Here is a 22,112-nt window from a genome sequence, read left to right as displayed (position 1 = left end):
AGCTTAACTTTCTCCATAACCAAATAATGCCTAGATCATGTTCTCACTCCTCTGCCTTGTTATTCCCAAGAGGCTTCTAGAAGCCCCTGAATTCTAGGAAACTGCTCAGCTACCAAACAAGATATATAACCCAGAGGGAAATCTCTGCTATATTGCTGAATCATGTCACTTTCTTAATTTGAAACTTTATTGATCCAAACCAGGATGCTTTCTTATAACTTCGAGGATATCAGAAATGGTAATAGTCATCAAATCAGATTTTTCATCCCACTTTTAGAACTGTTTAAAAGCAGAAACATTAGTTTCATGTATGTGCTTTTTTCCCCAGGAAATATGACTATTGTACTGAAAGTAAATGATGGAAAACCAAAGCCACACAATTGCTATCATGCTCTCTTGATAGAGGCTTCAATCCTATGGGGATGAGGCTGTGGCAAAACACCATTTTAACACCATTTTCTCCATAGGACATATTTCAATATGCTTCAGTCTGTATCCCAAGCTCAGTTCCCTGATTCACTTTCACAGAAGCTTCATGATAACTGAGACTGAAAAATGAACATGGGAATTCAGTCTCATAAGAGGATCCCAGGAAGTTTCAACACTTGGTTGAAGCAGGACATCAGCTGGCGAGGCTGAGCAAGTTGACAACTTGAAAAGGTTCTTTGCCATTTGTTTTACACTTAGTTTACCACAAACTGGGACAAAATAGCAGCCGCTTCCTAACAATTTCTGTGCGGTAATCACCGAAGACATCCTCAGCCATTTTTGGACACCTTTAATCCTGACAGTTTTCCTTCACACTATAGCGGAAATTTCCTCTTTGCAATTTCAAAAAATTATTCTAAATTCTACCAGTTGGTGACAAGCAGAACAAGTTTGTTGCCACTTTCCCATCACAGTCCTTTAGATTAGAAGACAACCATGACTCAATGGAAGACTGCTAAAGAATTCTGATTTTTGTGAACTTAATCGATGACCGCAAATAGCAATGTCTTCATCAACCATGGTTGCATGAATTCAAGCTAATACTGCAGGTGGTGAATGAAGAGGGAAGAGAGCAAGGCTCAGAATTTCTTGGTTCTGGACACTCTGACTCTCCAAGGGCAGCCCAAGACTGGAAAGCTTTTTGGCTACCATACACACTGTTGGAGTTTATGGAGCTTGACCCTCACTAACACACCCATGTTCTTTTTTGAGATACATTGCATGTCACCTCCAGTTTGTCCACATAAAATTGATATTTGCCGAATGTAATATCTCAGTACTTTGATTTATCTAGCCCATATATATTCCCTATGAGGACAAAGAAAATAGTAGTCTGGCATGCATTCTTTTCCAGTTTGTGTACATGACTTCCCATAAGTCTTTCATGAGGGATCCACTGAACATTCTGGAGGACAAACACCACCCCTCTTCAGGTTGGGCAGATGCCAATGGAGCACATGTGTCTATATATGATTGTACCCGATACTTTCCCAGATTGTCCATCAGTTATTAACTTGTTTTAGGCAAGCCATTTAAATAGTTCTTAAATCACCTAGATATTTTCTCATGGGACAAAAGCTAGTGTTTGTATAGCATTTAGTCTTTTCAAAGCACTTTTTAAAATATCATCTGATTTTATTTTCGCCACAATCCTGGGGCATAGGTGCTATTGTTAGACCCATTTTTATTGACGAGGAAATTTAAGCAAGTGGAGGTTATGTGATTTTTCCAGTTAGTGTCTGAGTCAGCGTTTGAACTCAAGTCTTTTGGGTCCAGGTCCAGTGCTCTATTCATTACTTCATAAAGCTGCCTTCATCTCTCCATATTTTCCACAAGAATACTGTAAGATTTTCTTTTCAAATTCTTAAAGTCTACATTAGCTATATTGGCAATACAGCTCAAATGGAGCAGTCAAGAAAATGTAGGAACAAGATTAGTCTCGAACAATATTGTCTCGATGAAAATTTGTTAAATGGATATGATCATATTGTTCTTTTCTAAATGTGTGTTACACATATATTTTTAAAATAAATTCTAAAATTTCCCCTGGGCCCAAAGTTAAGAGCCCCAGCCTGTCTGTAGTTTTCAAAATTGATGGAATTGTCCTTATTTTATTGTGTGGCACCTCTTTCCCCTTCTCTATGAATACGATAGTAGCTATCTTAATGACTAATTACAAACATAGAAAACATTCATCATCTCTCCTAATTAATTCAAGGATGTTTTGTTGCATCTGCATGTGATCTCTCTCCCCTGATTCTAAAACAATAGATACCATTTGTGTTGAGAATCCTCAAGAGCTCCAAGGGTCAAATGACTCCTTACCTGGTGGATAGCCTAGTGGTAAACCATTTCCAACTTAAAAACATGTGCTTGGAAATGACAGACATTAAGGCCATCACTTGAATCAAGGCCTTTTCAAAATGGAGGGACATGCCAGAATGTGTCCTTCCCTTGTATGGTCTAAGTGGATTTAGTGTCACCTCCAAACATCAAAGAGGCCCAGAATGAGATCCATCTTGACTCAAGAATTAAAATTCAATTCCAAGACCCCCTCCTTTTATGAATCTAGAAAGAAAGAAATGATGATGCTTCAAATGTAGTACATGAAAAGAAAGGCCTGCCTTTCATAAATATCTGCATAATACTAACTCAAGAATCTCTTCAGAAAGCTAAGTGATTACAGTGCAGAGCCTGGATCAGGAAGATTTGTCTTCCTGAGTTCAAATATGGCCTCAGATGCTTACTGTATGACCTTGGTCAAATGATTTAACTATAATTTGCCTCAGTTTCCTCATCTATAAAATGAGGTAGAGAAGGAAAGGGAAAACTGCTCTAGTATCTTTGCCAAGAAAACTCCAAATGGGATCAGGAAGAGTGAGGCACAATGGAAAAGTTACTCAACAGCAAGAATATCTAAATTTAAAGAGATCTCAATTTGAAATGAAAGTACTCTTTGCTCCCAATGAAAAGAAACTAGAGAAACTTAGCTATGGACCTCTCTGTCATGTTTTCAGTAATGTACCATACCATGATATTGGGACTATGGGAGACAGACAGAATGTTGGACTCAGTGTCAACAAGACTCAGATTTGAATATTGTCCAGAAACTCCTGAGTTATTAGACCAAGAGCAAGTTACTCTACACTCTTTGAGCCTTAGGTTCATAATCTAAAAAGTGGTGATAATCACAGGATCGCTTATGTCTTCACCTAATTCTTGTGAAGATCAAGTTAGAAAATTGACGAATTAGGAAAAATTTCTTGAAGTTTTTTCATGTGCCAAAATTGTGCTAAATGCCAGGATGTACAAATACAAAAGGAAAGGCAATCACTATCCTCAAGGAAGGGGGAAGTGAAACTTATTGATGAGTTGTTTTCAGGAAGGAATGCATTTTGGAAAGCTCCAGAACAATGAATGAATAGAAGAGTGGATGCATGGAATCACTGATATGGAAGGGAGATCTGTCATACACTCTCTTCAGTGACTTAGATAGTTAATAGAGAACTTCTTCAAACTAACCATCACATATGCTTTTCATCTGTTGCAGTTGTTGAAAAGGATAATTGATAAGCAACCCAGAAATTCCATGTCAGTCAAAATAGCCACACCCATGAGTGTATCTTAGCCTAATCATTTCACTTACCATAATGATCAACTCTCATCAATTCACCATTAACAGAAGGTCCAAGCCTTGGTGGGTGGGATCTTAAAGAGCCTCTCCAAAGTTTGAAGACCCCCATAGTAGATATTTCCACAGTAGTCATCCTCCAGTCCCAATGAGAGGGGTTTTTATCAAGGTTTGCTTTCTCTGTACATGTCTAAAATCAGTTTTCTTCACCAACTCAGTGAAATGAAATCAGCAAAAAGTACACATTAGACATTTCGATCTGAGCCTCAAACTCTTCTTGCCATCTGTTCCACCCCTGATCCCTTCTTCTCAAGGAGGCAAAATGACTGTCTTCTTTTTAAAACTGAGTAAGTAGCACTAGACCCTCCAGTATTTTTTCTATGCAACTTAATGGACTCAAAATAATCTCAATTTCACCTTCTATACCTTTGAAATACTCCACTCAAAGTCACCTAAACTGAGATTGCTTTGCTGGTCTCCTCAGTTAGAAATTATCATAGATATAGATGTAGAAGTGATATAAGATGCTATCTTTTTATTTTACAAATATATACAGTAAGGTCTAGAATGGAGCAATGATTTGTCCAAGTTACTAAAGGAAGAAAGCATTAGTCAGGATTTGATGACAGGGCTTCTTATTTCCTAGAGAATGCTCTTTCAATTACTAGGCTACCTTTTAAGTTCTTAAACACCTTCCACTTATGTACTATTAATGTCTTATTCTCCATTAAAGCTTTTATTAGTTGTAGCTTTGCAGTGCAGACACTTGTTAGTCATGTATGACTCTATCTGACACCATTTGAGGTTTTCTTGGTAAAGAAAATGAAGTGGCTTGCCATTTCTTTCTCTAGTTTGTTTGACAGATTAGGAAATTGAGGCAAACAGGGAGAAGTGATTTGACTAGATCACACTGTTAGTAAGTGGCTGAAGTTTATTTTAAACTCAGATCTTCCTAACTCTGAGCCTTCTTGCATACTGTTGTGCCCAACTAGCTATAGTAGTATACTATTACATATTTATTCATGTGTATTACTCCTGTTTCAGTTAATTTATATATATATATATGTACATATATATATATATATATATCGCAAAGGTAAAATTTCATTTTATTCTCAATGGCACAGTACTCCATACCTAATATAATGCTTTGCACAAAATGGGTGCTTTACAAATGGACAATGTAGTAATTAATTGATTGATAGCTCTAATGTACTATGAGTTGTTTAAATACCATTCAGGTAATCTAAAATATTAAGGACCTACTACATGATGGGCACTATAATGAGTGCTAGGGATGTAAATACCAAAAAGAGACATTTCCTGTCCTAAAGGAACTGCAATGTGGGGAAATACAACACATGAAAGGCCTCTGAGAAATAGGAGGGGGAAAAGTTCTTCAGTGTGGGGGAAAGATGAAGCAATCCAATGGCCTGTAGCAATGTAATTAAAAAAGAAATGGCTGCACTGGGTACTCTCCTTAAAAAGGGGTTCTTGGAGGGCCTCTACTTTCTGCTTTCCAATCAGATGGGCCCCAGTTGTAGAGGGTAATGAGAAGGTCTGAGTTCTAAGAGGATGAAGTCAAAAGGAAAGCAGCCAGGTGGGAAATGAAGCATCTCACTATAGTCTCAATTACTCCCCTACAGCAGGTATGCTAGAAGAAAAATATATTTTCCTAATCCCAACTAAAACTGTGGCCACTGATAAAACCATTTAAAGAAGCGAGAAGTCTTTGCTGGGGATTGAATTAGAAAGGGAGGAGAGTTGTGGTCAAAATTATTAAGTATGTACATTCCTTGAATCCATTTGTAATTAGGTGTACTGTAAGTCTTCTCACTCAGTTCAAATCCCACTTTAGGGAGTGTCATAAAGGCCACCTGTCCCATTTCCTGTGGCTCTTATTTAATTTGTCACATTGATATTAGATATTATATCCAACTGAATGACATTGGCCTCAATGTGAAACCAACGGACTCATTGAGATTTAGGATAGATGTGAACAAAAGACACATTCATCATTCCTGCTACTTCCAAAGGAAGAGCAAAAGGAAATGCTACTTAATTTACAAGAATGGTTAGAATTTTAGATTAATTTTTAGATTTAGATTAATTTTAGAATGAAAAATATAGATGACTGATTTTTGTAACAAAATTTCCAGGGCCAGGTCCCCATGAGTTCTTTTCTTACCTAATGAACCTTTAAGTTAGACAAGCTTCTGTCACATAGAAGATCTCTCTAACCAAAAATTTCCCTCCCTGTTGGGTAATTTTGCAAAATAAGAGAGATGTTGTCATGCTACATGGATCAGCAGCTCATTTAGTAAATTTAAGACAAGGGAACACATGATCAGAAGAACAAGGTTATACAATCTTCAGAGTAGGCAAAGAAGCAAGAAGCTCACAAGACCAAGGACTAAGCTTCACAAGGCAGAACCTTGAATAGCTCTCTGGACTGTGCTGCTTTGCTTCCAGCAAAAGGTATCACCTAATAAAGATCTGACTCCAATTTATAAGAATACAAAGCATTCCTCATTGAAAAGTGGCTGAAGGATATGAACAGACAGATCTCAGCTAAAGAAATTAAAACTATATTTAGCCATATGAAAAAAAAAATGCTTTGAATCACTAATGATTAGAGAAATGCAAATTAAAACAACTCTGAGATACTACTTCAATCATATCAGATTGGCTGATGTGACAAAAAGGGAAAATGATAAATGTTGGAGGAGATGTGAAAAACATTGGGACACTAATACACTGTGGGTGGAAATATGAACTGATGCAATCATCCTGGAGAGCAATCTGGATTCTCACCCAAAGGGGCAACAAAGTGGTTTTTCACCCTTTCACCCAAAAATACCACTACCATATCCCAAAGAGATCAAAGATGGGGGAAAAGACCTATTTGTACCAAAATATTTATAGCAGCTCTTTTTGTTGTGGCAAAAAATTAGAAACTGGGGGGAGATCCATCAAAAAAGGAATGGATAAATAAGTTGTGGAATATGGTTGTAATAGAATACTATTGCAACATAAAAAATGATGAAGAGGATGAGTTCAGAAAAAAAAAACCTTGGAAAGCCTTAGATGAACTGATGCAAAGTTAAGTGAGCAGCAGCAGGAACAATGTATATAGTAACAGAAATATTGTATGATGACCAATTGTGAAGGACTAAACCACTATCAGGAAAACAAGGTTCCAAGATAAACCCAAAGGACTCATGTTGAAAAAAATTCTTTTAAGAGATTCTTTTAAAAGGTCACTTTTGTCCCTTATGTCAATTAAGACTTTCCATATCTTCTCGTTTCTCACAGTTCTTTCCTTTAGGTTAAATCATCATAGTCCTGCTATCTCATCCCAATGACAACTCTTCAGATTCTTGAAGACACCTTCCATGTTCCTTAAATATTCTCTTATATAGACAAAGCCTGCTTAGTTCCTTTAGAAGTTTCTAACATTCAATTACCTCTAAACTCTTCACTCTTCTACTTACTCATCATCTACCCTATTTTCCAATGTCCTTTCCAAATGTAGTGCCCTGAATTGAACCCAATACTCCAGACTTATTCTAAAAATAACAGAAAACAATGGGATCATCCCAGCTTACCTCTTGTACACAGCACCCCTCTTAATGCACCCCAAGGATGAGGTTGTTCAGCTGCTTGCTTCCTTGTTGACTCATATTAAGTTTGAGCTTCAATGAATGAAATGATGCTTTTTTTTTCAACACAAACTTTCCCTTCATGTCTCTCCAATGATTCCCTTACAAAATCAATCATTGTGAACCCAAGAATATAAGAAAAAAAATCACATTTGGGGCTCCAAGCATAAAATAGATCATTGCTTCCTAATCAAAATATCATTTCATTCTATTTACTAGTTGAATCATAAAAAAATCCTGGTTCCTTTACCCAGCATGTTGTGGTTTGCAAAGCATTTCAGAAACATGATCTCATGCAAATTTCATAAGAACTTCTAAAAGAGGCACATGATTTCTGTTGAACAAATGAGAAAATGCGGCTTAAAGAATTGAAACTGCTCCAAGGTCATGTTGACAAACTCTCATCAACTTGTGATACAACAAAACACTTATTAAATTATTGCCATGTGTCGTGCTCTGTGGAAAGTGTTAGGAATAAAAAAAAAGAAAAGCAAAACTAGCCCTTACCCTCCAAAAGCCTTTTTAAAAAATGAGGTTTACAAAGCAGGAGGAAGGTAGCCCTGAATGGCAAGATTCCATTTAGAACTGAGATTATTTCACTTTAAGAGCAGGTCTCTTCTCTGCACCTAGTGGATGTGTCCATGGCTTAAAAGACCATGGACAGAGTGAAGGATGTGCCTTATGGGGGAAAAAAGAGAGAGAAATCCTGTTTCAACAACCACAACATAAGCAAGGTTAATGACCTCGAGACCCTGCATATGTCTCATATTCTACCAACTTCTCTGAAATTTTACTCTCCCCCTGCTCTCATTGAGCTTGTTTTTTTCCTTCAAATCTATGCTGTCAGAACAAGCAACTGATGTTTTAAACTGATGTGACTTCATTTAGCAATAGCATTCCATTTTGTTTCAGTCTCATTATTGCAACAAAGTCCTTTCCAGTACATCTTGGCAGTTATTGCAGCATTCTGGTTTTCCGTTGTATAGCTTTTCCACTGTATCTAGATTCCTTTGGAACTCTGGACCTAAGCTGGAAAGCTCTGAATCTTCAAGGCAGCACGGTCTGAATCCCAAAGACCAGCTGCCCAAAGGCAGTACAGGAGCACAGACCAGTGTTGAAAGGTGGTGCTCTGTGCTGAAACACTGGCAATGGGACTACAGCCTCTTCCTGTCTGACCATCTATTTCCACCAGAAGGGTTTTGTTCACTTTCATAAGAGAAATACCATTTGTTGCTAAAAAGAATCCTCAACAGAACGAAGAAAGGGGGCTAGAGAAAGGGAATCAAGAAGGGATGCCTCACACTTCATTCAAGTAGGTAAGCTTCCTTGATAATCCTCTTTAATGCTCTGGCATTCTCTCCAGACTAATCTGTGGGCCTCAGTCCTAAAGTCAGGGACAGAAAGACCTTCTGTTTCAAAAAGCAAACTTACTTCTGCCTCTTAAACTGGGCACTTCATTGACAGAGAAAGTGGGTGATTCGGTTATCAATTATTAGTAGTAAAATAAAGTTATAGAAGGCCGGAAGACTGGACAAAATTGTATGAGAAAACTTAGCATGGCTATTTCCCTTAAGCTGTAGGGATAAGCCAAGGCATCATGGAGAAGGCGGCCATGGGGTTGGGGGAGGTTTGAAAGATAAGATAATCTTTCAGAAATATTTATCTCAAGGTAGAACTATGAATAGCATTGCATGAAGGGAAAATAATCTGACTGAATCCAAGACGAGAAGATGAATATTATTGGGAAATGAAGGGTTTCAGTTGGATTGGAACCTATGGAATACGTGGGAGAGCAGAATTCAATGAGTATAGAAAAATGGGTAAGAACCAAATTGTGTAGCCGAATGTACACACCTTTTATTTTTGTCTTGTCTTTCCAGAACTCTCATACTTCTCTCGATGTAGGAGACAATTCATCAGTGTTGAATTGAGCTGAACTGTAGACTGCCTTGAATAGTAAAGAGGATAGATTTTAGACAATAGTATATGACAAACCACAGTATTTCCTTGAGTGGGCAAGACATAGTGGGAAATGACAGCTGGGATTTCTATTCTAGGAAGTTTGAAGCCAGGGTGGATGTGGGCAAACAATAATGGTTATAAAGGAGCTTAGAACTTGAGACGTAATTTCTTTTCCCAGTTCTGACAAGAAGTGCCCTAGGATAAGTGACTTAACTCCTTCAAGCCTCATTTATATCCTCCATACCATTAGAGGCTTGACTTACAAAATCTCTAAAGGCCCCTGAAGACACTGAAAACCTTATAGTTAACTGCCAACAACATATCTCCTTATCACCTTCTCAGATTGACTCTCTTATCTCTGATTTAGAATTTCCTAAGAAGATAAAAATATGAGATTCATCACTTATATTCACAGTCACCCAGGCTCAATCCTTAGGTGTCAGCCTTGATGTCACCCGTATCCAATAAACTGCCAAGTCCGATCATTTTTACTTCCATAATATTTCTCCCCCTTATCTCCACTACCATGGTATAGACCCTCACTACCTTTTGCCTCAACTACCCCAGTAGCTTTCTGTTAGGTCTCCCTGCCCCAGCTCCCTCCCTATTCTGGTCCATCCTCCACTCAGGTACAAAATTGACCTGCATGAAGCACAGTTCTTACCATTACTCTCCTACTATTAAGTAAACTGCAATGGCTCTCTAGCCCTTCACTAATTAAATAGAAACTCCAGCTCTTAAAGACTTTCATAACCTGAGCCCCTCCTCCATTTCCATTGATCTTATATCTTACCTGTTGCCCTCAAGCCATGTACTCCCTCCACGTACTCTGCTATCCGGTGACACTGGTCTCCTTGATGCTCCTCACACAAGATATCTCCATCGCCTCTCTGCTTTCAAATTAAATCCAGATCTTCCTCGAGGAGCCTCTCCCACCCCTCTTCATGATAGTGCCTCCCCTCTGTTGACTCCATCACATTCACACTGAATATATCTTCTCTGTATGCAGAGATGAGCATGGTGTACTTAACTGTGACCTCCTTGAGAGCAGGGATAGCGCTTTGTCTTTCTTTGGATTGAGCCCTTGGCCCAGGGCTTGGCCGATAGAGGCACATAATGAAAGCTATCAGTTTGTTGATTCACCGGCTCATGCGTCACGGGAAGTACCAGGGGCCCTTAGCCATCTGAGGTTTCTGGTTCTTCATCCAGTGCTTCTGCCTTATAAAATCAAGCACGGTTCCTATTCGTCTGAAACAACCAGCTTCCTTAAAGGCTGCACAAAGACACTGGAAATCCGTGCACTGCCATGTAGCATCCAGACCTTCCTGAATCAGCTGCACAGTAGCCTCCAAATCTAGTCCACGCAATCCAGCCCAACAAGTCTTCAATGGGTACTTACTATGCTAAAGGGATGACACTGGAGATCTGGAGAAGAGAGACAAAGCCCACCAATTCCTTAACCAGGGTGGACTTCCTGAGCACGTCTAGCGGTACAGTCAGACAAAGGTTAACGTGGACCGTGATTCTAACAGAGGCGTTAAGGAGCAGACCCAGAGGAAAAGCAGGAAAACTAGTGCATAAAGAGGATCATTGGACAGGAGCCCCCCTGGCCTGCAGAACGACAGAAAGGAGGAGGGCCGCAGATGTCTCCGGACAGACATCCACATTCCCGAAGGGTTCTCCTAATGTCTGGAAATGTACAATTGTAGCCGTGGAAAACTTCAGCCTCTGGGTTAGTGGTAAAATAGCTCTAGGCCTCAACAAACGGCAGGAGAATGGAAACATGCTCGAGGGATTTGGAAATGATCCAAGTGCTCATGAAATCGTGAGAAGGCAAAAGTTTTCTTCCACAGAAGCTCTTGTCTTTATTCCCAGAGATCCGACTTGAAAGTCCTTAACTACTGACAAGAGTTTCTCTATATTTCTGGAGTGTTTAAAAATCATATCAAGCCTCCTTAGCACTTCAAATATACATTAGAGAAACTAGGCCGTGACGAGTGCAAGGGGCCGTATGGTTTTTGAGGTCACTGTAAAATCCACCAAATACGTATTTGCATAATCATGTGTATTTCAAAACTACATAAATATGTATTCAGACAGTCAACCAGATTCCTTCTAAACAGGCCATCACAGCCCGGGGTATAAATTTCCATATATTGTGAGCAAGTCTTATCTCTCTTATTGGTAATTCACCATGAAACAAAATCCCCGCAGCAGGACTGTATGCTTCTGGCTTCCTCTCCCTAGAATACAGCAATCCTAAAAGACTGTTGGACTTTCCCACGCCACTCTCTTCACTGCTGAGTTGAATATAACTCTCCACACATTCGATCCCAGACAGACCTGAAAGGAAATTGTGGGAATTGGGGATGTGCTCAGCATGGTGGTCGCTGGGAAGCAGTAATATGGGTGAAAAACACAGGAAGTTCTGATGAAAAAAGAAGACCACCGATCCAGGATGGAGCCATGGCTGAACCGAGGCAATGATAGAGGACCACTCCCACTAAGAAGTCCACGGAATAATCCCACTGGCTGGGTTAACTCTGTGTGAAGTCAGAGATCTAGCCAAGCCGTCTGTAGTGAAAACCACAGACCGGGGAGCTGCTCGGACCTCCTGTTTGAAGTAGAACACTCTCAGAACATGAGCTGGAGCCCCCTACCAAAGTAAGATGAGCCCACAATAAGTCACACCCGCCTTTCGTCTGTAAAGTGAGGACAGCAATACAGCACGCTCGGAGTGACAAAGCAAAAGCCGTGGTGACCGCCACTGATAGCCAGAAGCCCTGGAAAACTCGATGCAGTGTCTGAGAAACCAAAGGAGGCAACACCGCCATGGAGTCAAAGGGATAGGTGGAGGCCAAAGGGCCTCTCACCTGCCTCATCTGAGACACTAGGTCCCTGTGCTGATCAGGAGGGCCTGGAGGGGGAAGAAGTACTCATTAGTAACGACTTATATTTCCCATTGGCTTTGACATGAGCTTTGTCTCCCTCGGCCAGTGAACTATTATGTCCCAGCCCCCTATTGTGCATTGTGACATAGCTACATGCACAGGAAGTTAGTGACGAGACACTGCTAGGCACTGGCATATGGTGGAGTCTCCGGGCGAGAGCCCAAAGTGGACAAATTGTTAAAATTGTTTGTATCGTGTGAGACCGTCGGGCATAAGCGTCACATGCAGAACGGCCAATAAAGGCTCAAATGTATTTCAGACAGTGTCAAGAATTCTAACTTTGCTAGTAAATACTTCCTAGGTGTGAGACACTCGCAATGCACTGGCAGGACTAAGAGATACACCACTGGCATGCTTTCTAATAAATTGCCAAGCTAATGGGTGAGGGAGAAACAAATTGAGCCAGACTGGAAAGGAAACTGCAGTAAATGAAGATTAGAAGCCAAGTAGCATGCTCTGAAAGCTGCAAGAGAGAGCGACCATTTCTCCTGGCAGCGTGGTAAACACGGTGGCATCTGGGCTGATATCGAAGAAGAAATCGATAGATGGAAATAGGGGTGGGATACAATCAACAACAATAATAGCAATAATCGCCAGAATTTGTACACCAGCTGAAAGTTTATAAAGCATTGGATATGTTTATTGATTTTATCTTTGGGATAATCCTGGGGGGAAGGTCTTATTATTTTCTCCTTTTTACAGATGGAGGTCCTGAGGCTGAGAGAGGCAGGGGCAACGGTCCAGCATCACACCACTAGGATGTGCCTCTGCCTGCAAAGGCACTCCTGCCTACGTTCTGTGCACTGAGCATCATCACCAACCCATGAGAGAGAATCTGAGAAATCAGAGAGGAGAAGGCATGAGGAGAAGAGAAGAAGCAATCCTTCCCTGTGCCTAGAATCTAGGGAACAGGAAGGGAGAAATTCTGAGGAAAGATTATAGGTTCCCAGGCAATCACACTGCCTTTGGTTGTTTTTAAAAAGCACTTCTTAGTTGCACGTTATTCATTTTCAAGAATTCATCATTTATAAAACTAAAGTTGTGTGAGACTTTCCCCTGAAAAACCAAAAATATCTTTTATTCTTATTGTGTTTTCCAGAAGCTTTATCAGAGGTACTAATAACCCAATAATGGGTGAAAACTATGCCATTAAGTTTAATGAAAGTCCTTCATTTATTTTCTCATTTAAGCCTCAAATAATTCTCTGAAGGGGATAGAACATAAATTATTATCTTTGTTCTATATATGAAGAAAGAACATTTTAAATACTTTCTATATGCCAGGAACTATGTTAAGTCATGCAGATATAAATCCTGGAAACCAGCGCATACCTGTTCTTTTGAAGCTTGCCTTCCATTGGGGAAGACCATACATATGTGTTGTTGTACATACTGGTCTGTAAGGAAGGGCATCTTTGTTCTGGGAAGTAAAAAAGATCATAAATGGAAGTGGAGTAACGGATTAACACACCCTCTTCCCAGGAGTGGCTGTGTGCTTTGAGGACAAGTTCCAAAGAGTTGAAAGCAGGAACAGAAGACGGAAAAGAAAGTGTATTATATAGCAGACATGTAGTCAAAGTGCATTGTGATCTGGCATATCTAGACACTATTTATTCTCTCCATCTGGGAAACCATGTTAAGGGATGATCTAGGGATGGGACATATAGCTAAGATACATGGCAGAAAGATATATGGGAACAAAGGAAAATGTCACAGTAAAATGGGTCACAGAAAGACTGGCAAACTACCAGTAAATGTCAGAGTTCAGCTTTGAATCAAGTTATCAGTTTCAGGACTAGCCCCTTTCCCTTTAGACCATACTATTAAAATACTTGGATTGTGTTTTGAGTTCTTCCAAAGCCTGAGGCCAATTTGCTGGAGTTCCTGCGTTTTTGCTTGGTGTTCCTTGGTCTTCCTCTGTTCCATTTGCTCTTTATTCATTACCTGGATAAAAGCTATTGATTGTAATTTTTTTCTTTTTCTGCTACTTACTCATATTTCTTCCTTCTTTCCCATTCTGTCATTGGTTGTAATATTGCTCCTCTGTTTATTTACTGGATCTGTGGATTGGGGCCATTCTATCCTAAAGTGGCATCTTCTTAGCTCTGCTGATTGCCTAGATTAGGTTGATGAAGTATTCCGGAGCCCTGAGGTCAGATCCTCCCTTGCTGGCAGCAGAAGCTGAAGATATAGGTGAAGGTGTGGAGGCTGAAGGGAGCTGGCCTTCCTGCCCTGTTATCAAGGTACTGTGTCACAGTTGCACCCTTCCCCCTGGGTTCCCAGTCTGCAGGATTCTTATCATGGCTTTGGGGGTTGAGGGGGGTGGGGGGGACTGTTGGAGTTTCAGCTTCCCTGCCCTCTGAAGGCTTCTTATCTGCCCTATTGATAGATTAGATTAATCCAGAGGGATGTGCCCTGAGGCCAAAATCTCAAGAAGTGGAGGCCCAAGATGGAGAGTAATGGCTGGGACCAGGCTGTCCGCACCTATCCTCCAGCTGCCTCCCTGCCAACTGTGGTCAGCACCTTGAGCCTGGCACAAGCTATAACATCAAGGTACTCCCTCTGATCCGCAGCTCTCACCCCAAGATCCCAATCACCATTTGAGACTCAGCAAAGTAGGTGGGGGAAAGGTCCTGGGATCCTCTTTCCTTTACCTTAAACCTAAGAATTCAGGCTTCTTTGTGTACCTTTTAAGTTGAAATAAGCAGGAGGGTCCCCTGGCTCTGCCTTATTGTTAAATTTGGTGTTCTGTCCCCCTCAAGTGCTTTGTGTGGAAGGATTTTCAAAGAGAACTCGGCTTTTGCTGCTCCTAAGCAGCCATCTTGACTCTGCCTCTATTAATGTACTTGGGAATAAGAGAACAAGTAGTTTGGAACCCAGATCCTAACCCTCCCTGAAGATCAGAAATAGCATTTTCCTCATTATTCAACATAAAGAAAAATAACCTGAAATTAGTTAATTGATGACGAGTGTTTAGGAATAAGAATTCTCCAATTAATTGAGAAAGCATGCTAAAAATAAAACACTAATAGAAATCAGACTTCCATGTGAAACCAACACAATACAGATATGTACACATATGTGTGAAATTTGACTTAATTTGCCATAATTTTTGTTAATAAAGAACTCAGAGTAGGATCAGAAATTTCAATAGAGCAACAAGCTCAATCAATTCTCTTTTTTATAATTTATTTGTTTGTTACATTACCCAATTAACTCCCTTCTTGCCTCCTCTCACCCCATTAGAGAAGGTATCACTTGACAATATATATAAATATAAAACCATTTTTTATTTATTTCTATTTAAAAGTTCTTTCTCTTAAAGTGAGCATACACAAGTCATTCTTCAAACAATATTTCTTTGCCATATACAGTCTCTTCATTCTGCTCATTTCACTCCTTGGAATTTCATCTAGGTCCTTTTCCAAAATTAACCTGCTCATCATTTCACATGACATACATAGTCGTATGCTATCACTATCATATGTCTCAACTTGTTTAGACATTCCTCAATTGATACGCATCTCTTCAATTTCCAGTCCTTTCCTACCACATCACTTTTGAAAGAAGTGAACGGAATAACAGAGAGAAGAGACTTCTTCAAATTCTCAGAACAGAAAGTAACTAAACCTACTTTGTAAGACTTTCTTCTGTCTCCAAATTCAATGTTCTGTTTTGTTTTCCAGCTAACTCATGTTGCCTCATGTCACGGAAAGCTCTAAATGGGTTTGGAAGAGAAGAATGACTTGATCGCTGTCTCGGAGAATTGCCTAGTTGGATAGGACAGAAGAGGTTGCCAACTGTACCTGAATGAGAATCCCCTATAGGGCATAAATGGAAAATAGTTGGCAGATTCTGATGAAAGGAGTGGTAGAGAACTCATTACTTTCTGGCATAACTACATTCATGTTTGGATAATTCTATTGGTTAGGAAGCATTAATTTACATGAAGTCTAAGTTTACCTCTCTGAATCCTTAATTCTCTTCCTTTACTTTTCAACCCTTTATAATCAACTTCAATTTCATAGGAAAGTTCTCTGCCCAATGTTTTTATTGATCCCCTATTATTAAATTTAATCATCTTATAGAAGTCCTCATAGTATATTCTCAGAGCAACTGATCCTGCTTTCCACATGGACTTTATCTCCTCAGGATCCCCCTCCCTATATGTTCAATGATCATTATGCCATTTTCTATCCTAGATTTGTGATCCGTTTCCTCTTCCTGCCCAAGTGGTATATTACAGAGTAAGAATAAAACCATTTATATTTATGCCCTCATTCATCTGAAAGTTGACGTTCTCCACTCCCTGTGCTTCCCCACTTTGGTTATGTGATATCCCCAGGTATAGTGAAGTATGAAGTGGGCATCTGATGACCAATTGTCAGGGAGACTTCAGAGTTCTGTTCCCAGATTCTTGGACAAATTCAGACTATACTAGGTGTTTTGAGATTCTTTCTGAATTTAAACATCTGTAATTCTGTGAAAAGATTAAATGACTAATTGGATGTGGGTTAAGGTAAAGGAAAGAGTAAGAGATGACAGTGTAATTATGAATTTGACTAACTGGGAGAATAGTGACTCCAGCAGCAGCCAGAGCGAGGCTAGTAAGAGGAACAGACATAAAGGTTAAGATGATTTTGAATTAGACATATTGATTTGATGACATATTGATTCCCAAACCCTCAAACTAGTCATTTAGAATCATCCTGTTGGTATTTCAGTCAGAGAGACAAGGAGAGACAGAGAGACAGGGGGAGAGAGAGAGAGAGATACACACGTCTAGTCCCTAAAAAAAAAAACATGGAATCCAAAACACATGGGATAGAGCATGTCATTTACTCCAATTGTTCCTGGTTGCTATCATTCCTTTGATCGATGTTCTGGGCCTTCAATGAAACAAATGGATATTTTTAGCTCATTTCTCAAAGGACAGACTTGTAACTGTATGAGAATTGTTATCATCTCTAGCACTAATTGGGAGCTTCTTCTTTTTTAACAGCCTCAGTAGGGACACTGGATCGAAAAAAACATAAGGAATTCACTTTAGAAAGTTCCAATTCAAGTTAAGGCTGGTTTAAAGGTAGGATAAATGTAAGAGAAGCTGATAGGCATCAGGAAAGTCCATCAGGGCTCTTCTAATAATTAATTCATTTGGAAAAGCTCTCTAGGTCCATGGGTAACTAGTTGCTAAGGATGTCATGAACATATATTGTAAGTATTAAAATCATCACTTTAGTCAAGATGGAATTTTCAGGACTTTAGTCTCCCCCCTCACTCTCACTCCAGCAATCTCTCCCCATAGTATTTTTAAACCACATTCTGTGCAATGGTCTCAATTTGTCTTCGGGTGAGAGGAAAACATTTACGAATCCTTTGATGTGTTACTAGATTGAAGGAAATTCGCAAATATCGATTATGTCAATCTTTAACCAAAAAGTCTCAAGTTAAGTTATTGCTGTTTTCCCAGGATATGTTATTAAAGAAATAAATTCTGTTATATTTGAAGAATAAGGAGAAGTTTCATGGTAATGGGATAAAACATTTGTTCCTTTATATTTTGTTCTAACAATCCCAATTAAATACCTACACAATTATACTGAGAAGAAAAAGAATGTAACGTGTATAATCGTTTTCATTAATTTTCTTTAGACTTGAACTGTTTTTCATAGAAGGTGAGTAACTTGTCTCATTTGAGTTTCATCCTCAAAGAACACTGCTCTGCATGTCTCTTTAGAACCTCTTCCTCTGGAATCTTTTAGAAAAGTGGTGAACCATTACCTAAGGATATTCCTTTCTGTTATCATATGATGCTATGAGGCCAGCCATAAACCCCGTTGATACTCCTTGGGTTTCCTCTCTTCTGTATTCATTAGGGTAAGGGATCATTTCAACACATAGAAAATTTTTAGGCTAAATCCTATGTAGAACCAACACAATTTTGATACCATGCCCACTTTTATTAAAATGGAAGCTGATGGCCACAGACCCCAAGAGATGATTATTGCTCTGTTTGTATGTGTGTATGGGTCAAATAATGAAAATGGACATCCAGAAAGAAGATTAAGTGAAGAATAATTCAAAGCCCAGTATGCTTTTATTACCTCCGAAAGAAATTTGCTGAACAGAAAGGAATGAAAGATAAAAAGAAGGGGAATCAGAGAAATTCACACTAGTAAATATTCTTGAAAGCACACAGAAACTAAAGAATTAAATAAGCAAATAAAAAGGTTTTAAATAATTATAAAATACTTTAAAATAAACAAAAAAACAAAGAGGAATTCATTATATTGGGAAAATAAGGAAAATGGAATAGTCACAATGACCTATAGGATTGCTGAAGCTAAATATACCAAAGGTAGATACAATGAATGAAATCAGAGCTCTGGAAGATATATTTTAAAATCAATTATTTGCAATATTAAAGGAAGAAAATTTCAATGAAGTTGAAAACACTCTGAAAAATAAATAGATCTATTCCTTTACCCCTGAAAAAATAGAGTAGAATAGAGGAGTGATACAAGAAAATGTGTTAATTCAAAGTCAAAAGACCAAAAACTTGAAGAGATAGTATCTCTGAATTAAAGGACCTAACATTAAGAATAAAAGTAATAAGAAAAATATGAGAGATATCTGGAGAGCCCTGATATACCTGCATGAGGCTAATAGTAACTTACATGAAGTCCAAGTTTACCTCTCTGAATCTTTAATTCTTTTCCTTCACTTTTTGACCTTTATAATAGTAGATCTAAGCCTGAGCATGCACATAATCCAAAGATAGTTTCTGATGGGACAACTATAGTTTAGACAGCATAAATATTCTGTAAAAGTCTTACTTTAAAACTCATCATACTATCAAGATAATCCTGAATTCCTGAAGGGTTGTGGCATTGGAATAAAAGTTCCACTGGGTATGACCACACTAGAAAGACTTGGTTTTGAAAAGAGTATGGTCCTGGCAACAGATTTTTATCTGCTGCCTAAGGAAAAATCTAGCTAAATATGACCCTAGTAATGTATGTTAATTAAAAACCAGATGGCTAATATGATTAAGTTAAATGCTTATAGGCACATGAAGAACGAGGTCTAACATTACATTCCTAAAGGAGTTATGAACTGTTTTTAGAAAACAAGATGGAAATATATATTAAGAGCTGTAAAGCTTTTCATGTTCATTGACCTAGGGATCCATAGGAGAGGGTAAAAAGTTGTGTAGGTGAGAGGCCCACTGAGCAAAGCAGCCATGCTTGCCTGAGATTGCTGGCAAGGTCCCAATCTCTTATACAAAGGCACTGCTGCTCTCAGCCGAAGGTCATCATTAAATCCTGAGTACCCCCTCACTGAAGTTCTTGTAACATCGTGACTGAAAGTACCAAACCTGCTTTTCCCCAGGAACATATTAGCAATTACTGTTTCTCGACTTGCTTATATCTATAATAGCAACCCTGGTGATGTTCATATGTGAAGTCATTTCCATAAACATCATCCTGTGGGAAAGTAGCACCCCCCTAAGAATGTTGTAATGTTTAATATTTTACCCTCTATTAAAGTCTTTCTCTTTGTCACAATAAATGAAGATCATAGCCTCCAGTCATGGCGCCATGATTCTTCCACTGGGTCCTTCTCAGGCATGCTGGCCCACAATCTTTCCTGCCCTTCCCTCCTTATCTCATTCTTTCTTCTCCAGCTGCTAGTATCCCTAGAAGGCTAACTTTCTCTCTCCATGGCTGCAACAACCCTCAGATCCAATCACTCATCACCATGACTCCCATGCATGACCAGTGTCATGTATGTATGAAAATATTCACAGAATCTATGTAATGACAAAATAACTAGAAATAACATGATGCAATGATTGGGAGAAATAGTTCAATAGACTGTAATATTTGAATGTAATGCATTATATTGTGTTATTAGAAATGACAAATATTGGAAATATAAAGAAAATAAGGGAAATATATGAAGAGATGAAGAGAGAAGGAAAAAAGAATAATAATAATACATGGCATGATTACATTAAAAAATAATAGCCACAAAATCAAGAGAAAATGTGTCAAAATAAAACAAATCCAAAGGAAGTTCAAAACCAGAGGATGTTTATGTCAGTATCCACATATAATTTACATATTTAAACAAATTATAAATAATGGGGAGTTTGTGGTTTTCCACATCACTTTTATGCATTTGTCTATTTACATGTTTTTGGTGCTAGTGGTGGTTACCAAGTATATATTTTTAAAACAACTGAAAAAATTACTGTCTAGAATATTTTTGAGAAAGCAAAGGTAAGAATTGTTAAAATTAGAATACAGATAGAGAACGAAGTCATATCAACCTAAAGAAGTCTAAGTGAAATGAAAAGGATAGCAAATGGACCAGAATTGTCTATAATAAAGGTAGGATACGAATAGTGTTCCTTTGGAGATCTACCTTATCTGAGGTCCATTAAAGGAATGTATGCTACAGTAGGATGAACACTTATTTGAGATGCAGAGCTATTAATTTAAATCTTCCCACAGATGGTTATTTATATGTGTAACTTTGGGAAAGTAAGTTAACCCTCCTGGGTCTTGGGTTACTCAAGTAATCAAGAAGTTAAAGGGATAGACTAGGTGGTTACTGATGACTGTCAGAGTTCTAAGTAGTTGATGGAAGCTCTGTACTTAGGCATTCAAAGGAGAATCACACTAGGCAAGGAAAGGGGAAGTGGAAAAAGAATCTCTTGAAAATGTAACATCGATGAAGTCTTTCAAAGAAAGATGCAGGGTGTGGCAAAGTTGGAGGCTGTAGATCATTGGTGCTGCACAAGGAAAGGTAGTTTATTTTAAAGATATTGGATATTATAAAAGATATTATAAAAACAGATATTATAAATTATAATTTATATATATATATTATATATATAATTTAGATATTATAGTTTTATTTTAAAGATATTAGATATTATAAAAGATATTATAAAAACAGATATTATAAATTATAATTTATATATATATTATATATATAATTTAGATATTATAGTTTTATTTTAAAGATATTGGATATTATAAAAGATATTATAAAAACAGATATTATAAATTATAATATATATACATTATATATAATTTATATATTATATATAATAAATAAATAAAAACATAATAATAAATAATAATAAATAAATTATAAATTATTAAAAAAAGATATTATAAAAACAGACTCAGATGAAGAGGACTTGGCTGGGCTAGTGAGGCCAGGAGATGTGGCAGGGGGACATCAGTTCTACAATAGGGTTGGGAAGGGCACTGATTCAAGAAGATAAATTGAAACTCTCCAATCATGCAGATCACACCTGTACTCTCTCTCTCTCTCACACACACACACACACACACGGATAGATATAAACTTTGATTCCTAAGAGTTAGAAAGGCTAATAAAGCCCAGAACTTTGTTGGACCAAACATAGACACTGGAAATACAGAAAATAATGGAGAGTCCAAGTAAGAAACTGGAAATTGGCCATTTTTAACTGCATTCAGAGAGCAAAGACAAAAGCATGATATCTCAAAAGATCAAAGTAAAAAAATAGAAAGTGAAAAGAGGCAAATTACACTATCCATAAATATGGCACCAATTATGAACATAACAATACAACAAAAATGTGCCAAGCAAAATGCGTGTATGTATCAAACAATGGTGTGTGTATCAAACAAAATGCGATCTCAGTACACAGAAGAAAGCCTAAGTGAAATTTTGACTTAAACAATCAGAAGAGAATTATAGGTGATCTGTTGTTATTCCTCAACTTTTGGCTTGCGGAATTAAGCTGAGGCACATTCTTCAGAAGGATGCAGGAATAGAAATGCTCCTCAGGAGCATCTATAAGGAGTGTAACCTCTGGTAGCCTAAAGGAGGGCCAACCATAGACATAAGAGTGGGT

General features: G+C 38.3%; 2 long non-coding RNA genes across 2 annotated transcripts in view; one reads left to right on the top strand and one right to left on the bottom strand.

Annotated features, from left to right (window-relative positions):
* Window positions 1-12,202, bottom strand: part of LOC103093430 (uncharacterized) — an 83,422-nt gene extending 71,220 nt beyond the window's left edge. The window contains exons 1-2 of the long non-coding RNA XR_001625349.2: window positions 10,037-12,202; window positions 9,136-9,229 (exon numbers count right to left, since the gene is read on the bottom strand). This is a non-coding gene — a long non-coding RNA (uncharacterized LOC103093430). The remainder of the gene's footprint in view (window positions 1-9,135; window positions 9,230-10,036) is intronic.
* Window positions 11,806-17,794, top strand: LOC130454693 (uncharacterized). Its single transcript, XR_008912555.1, has 4 exons — window positions 11,806-12,751; window positions 12,897-14,436; window positions 14,583-14,746; window positions 15,880-17,794. It is a non-coding gene; the product is annotated as an uncharacterized LOC130454693 (long non-coding RNA).
* Window positions 17,795-22,112: the final 4,318 nt, after the last annotated feature.

The sequence above is a fragment of the Monodelphis domestica genome, chromosome 5, assembly GCF_027887165.1.
Source record: "Monodelphis domestica isolate mMonDom1 chromosome 5, mMonDom1.pri, whole genome shotgun sequence".
NCBI classification, from domain to species: Eukaryota; Metazoa; Chordata; class Mammalia; order Didelphimorphia; family Didelphidae; genus Monodelphis; species Monodelphis domestica.
This window is presented reverse-complemented; position numbering and strand designations above follow the sequence as displayed.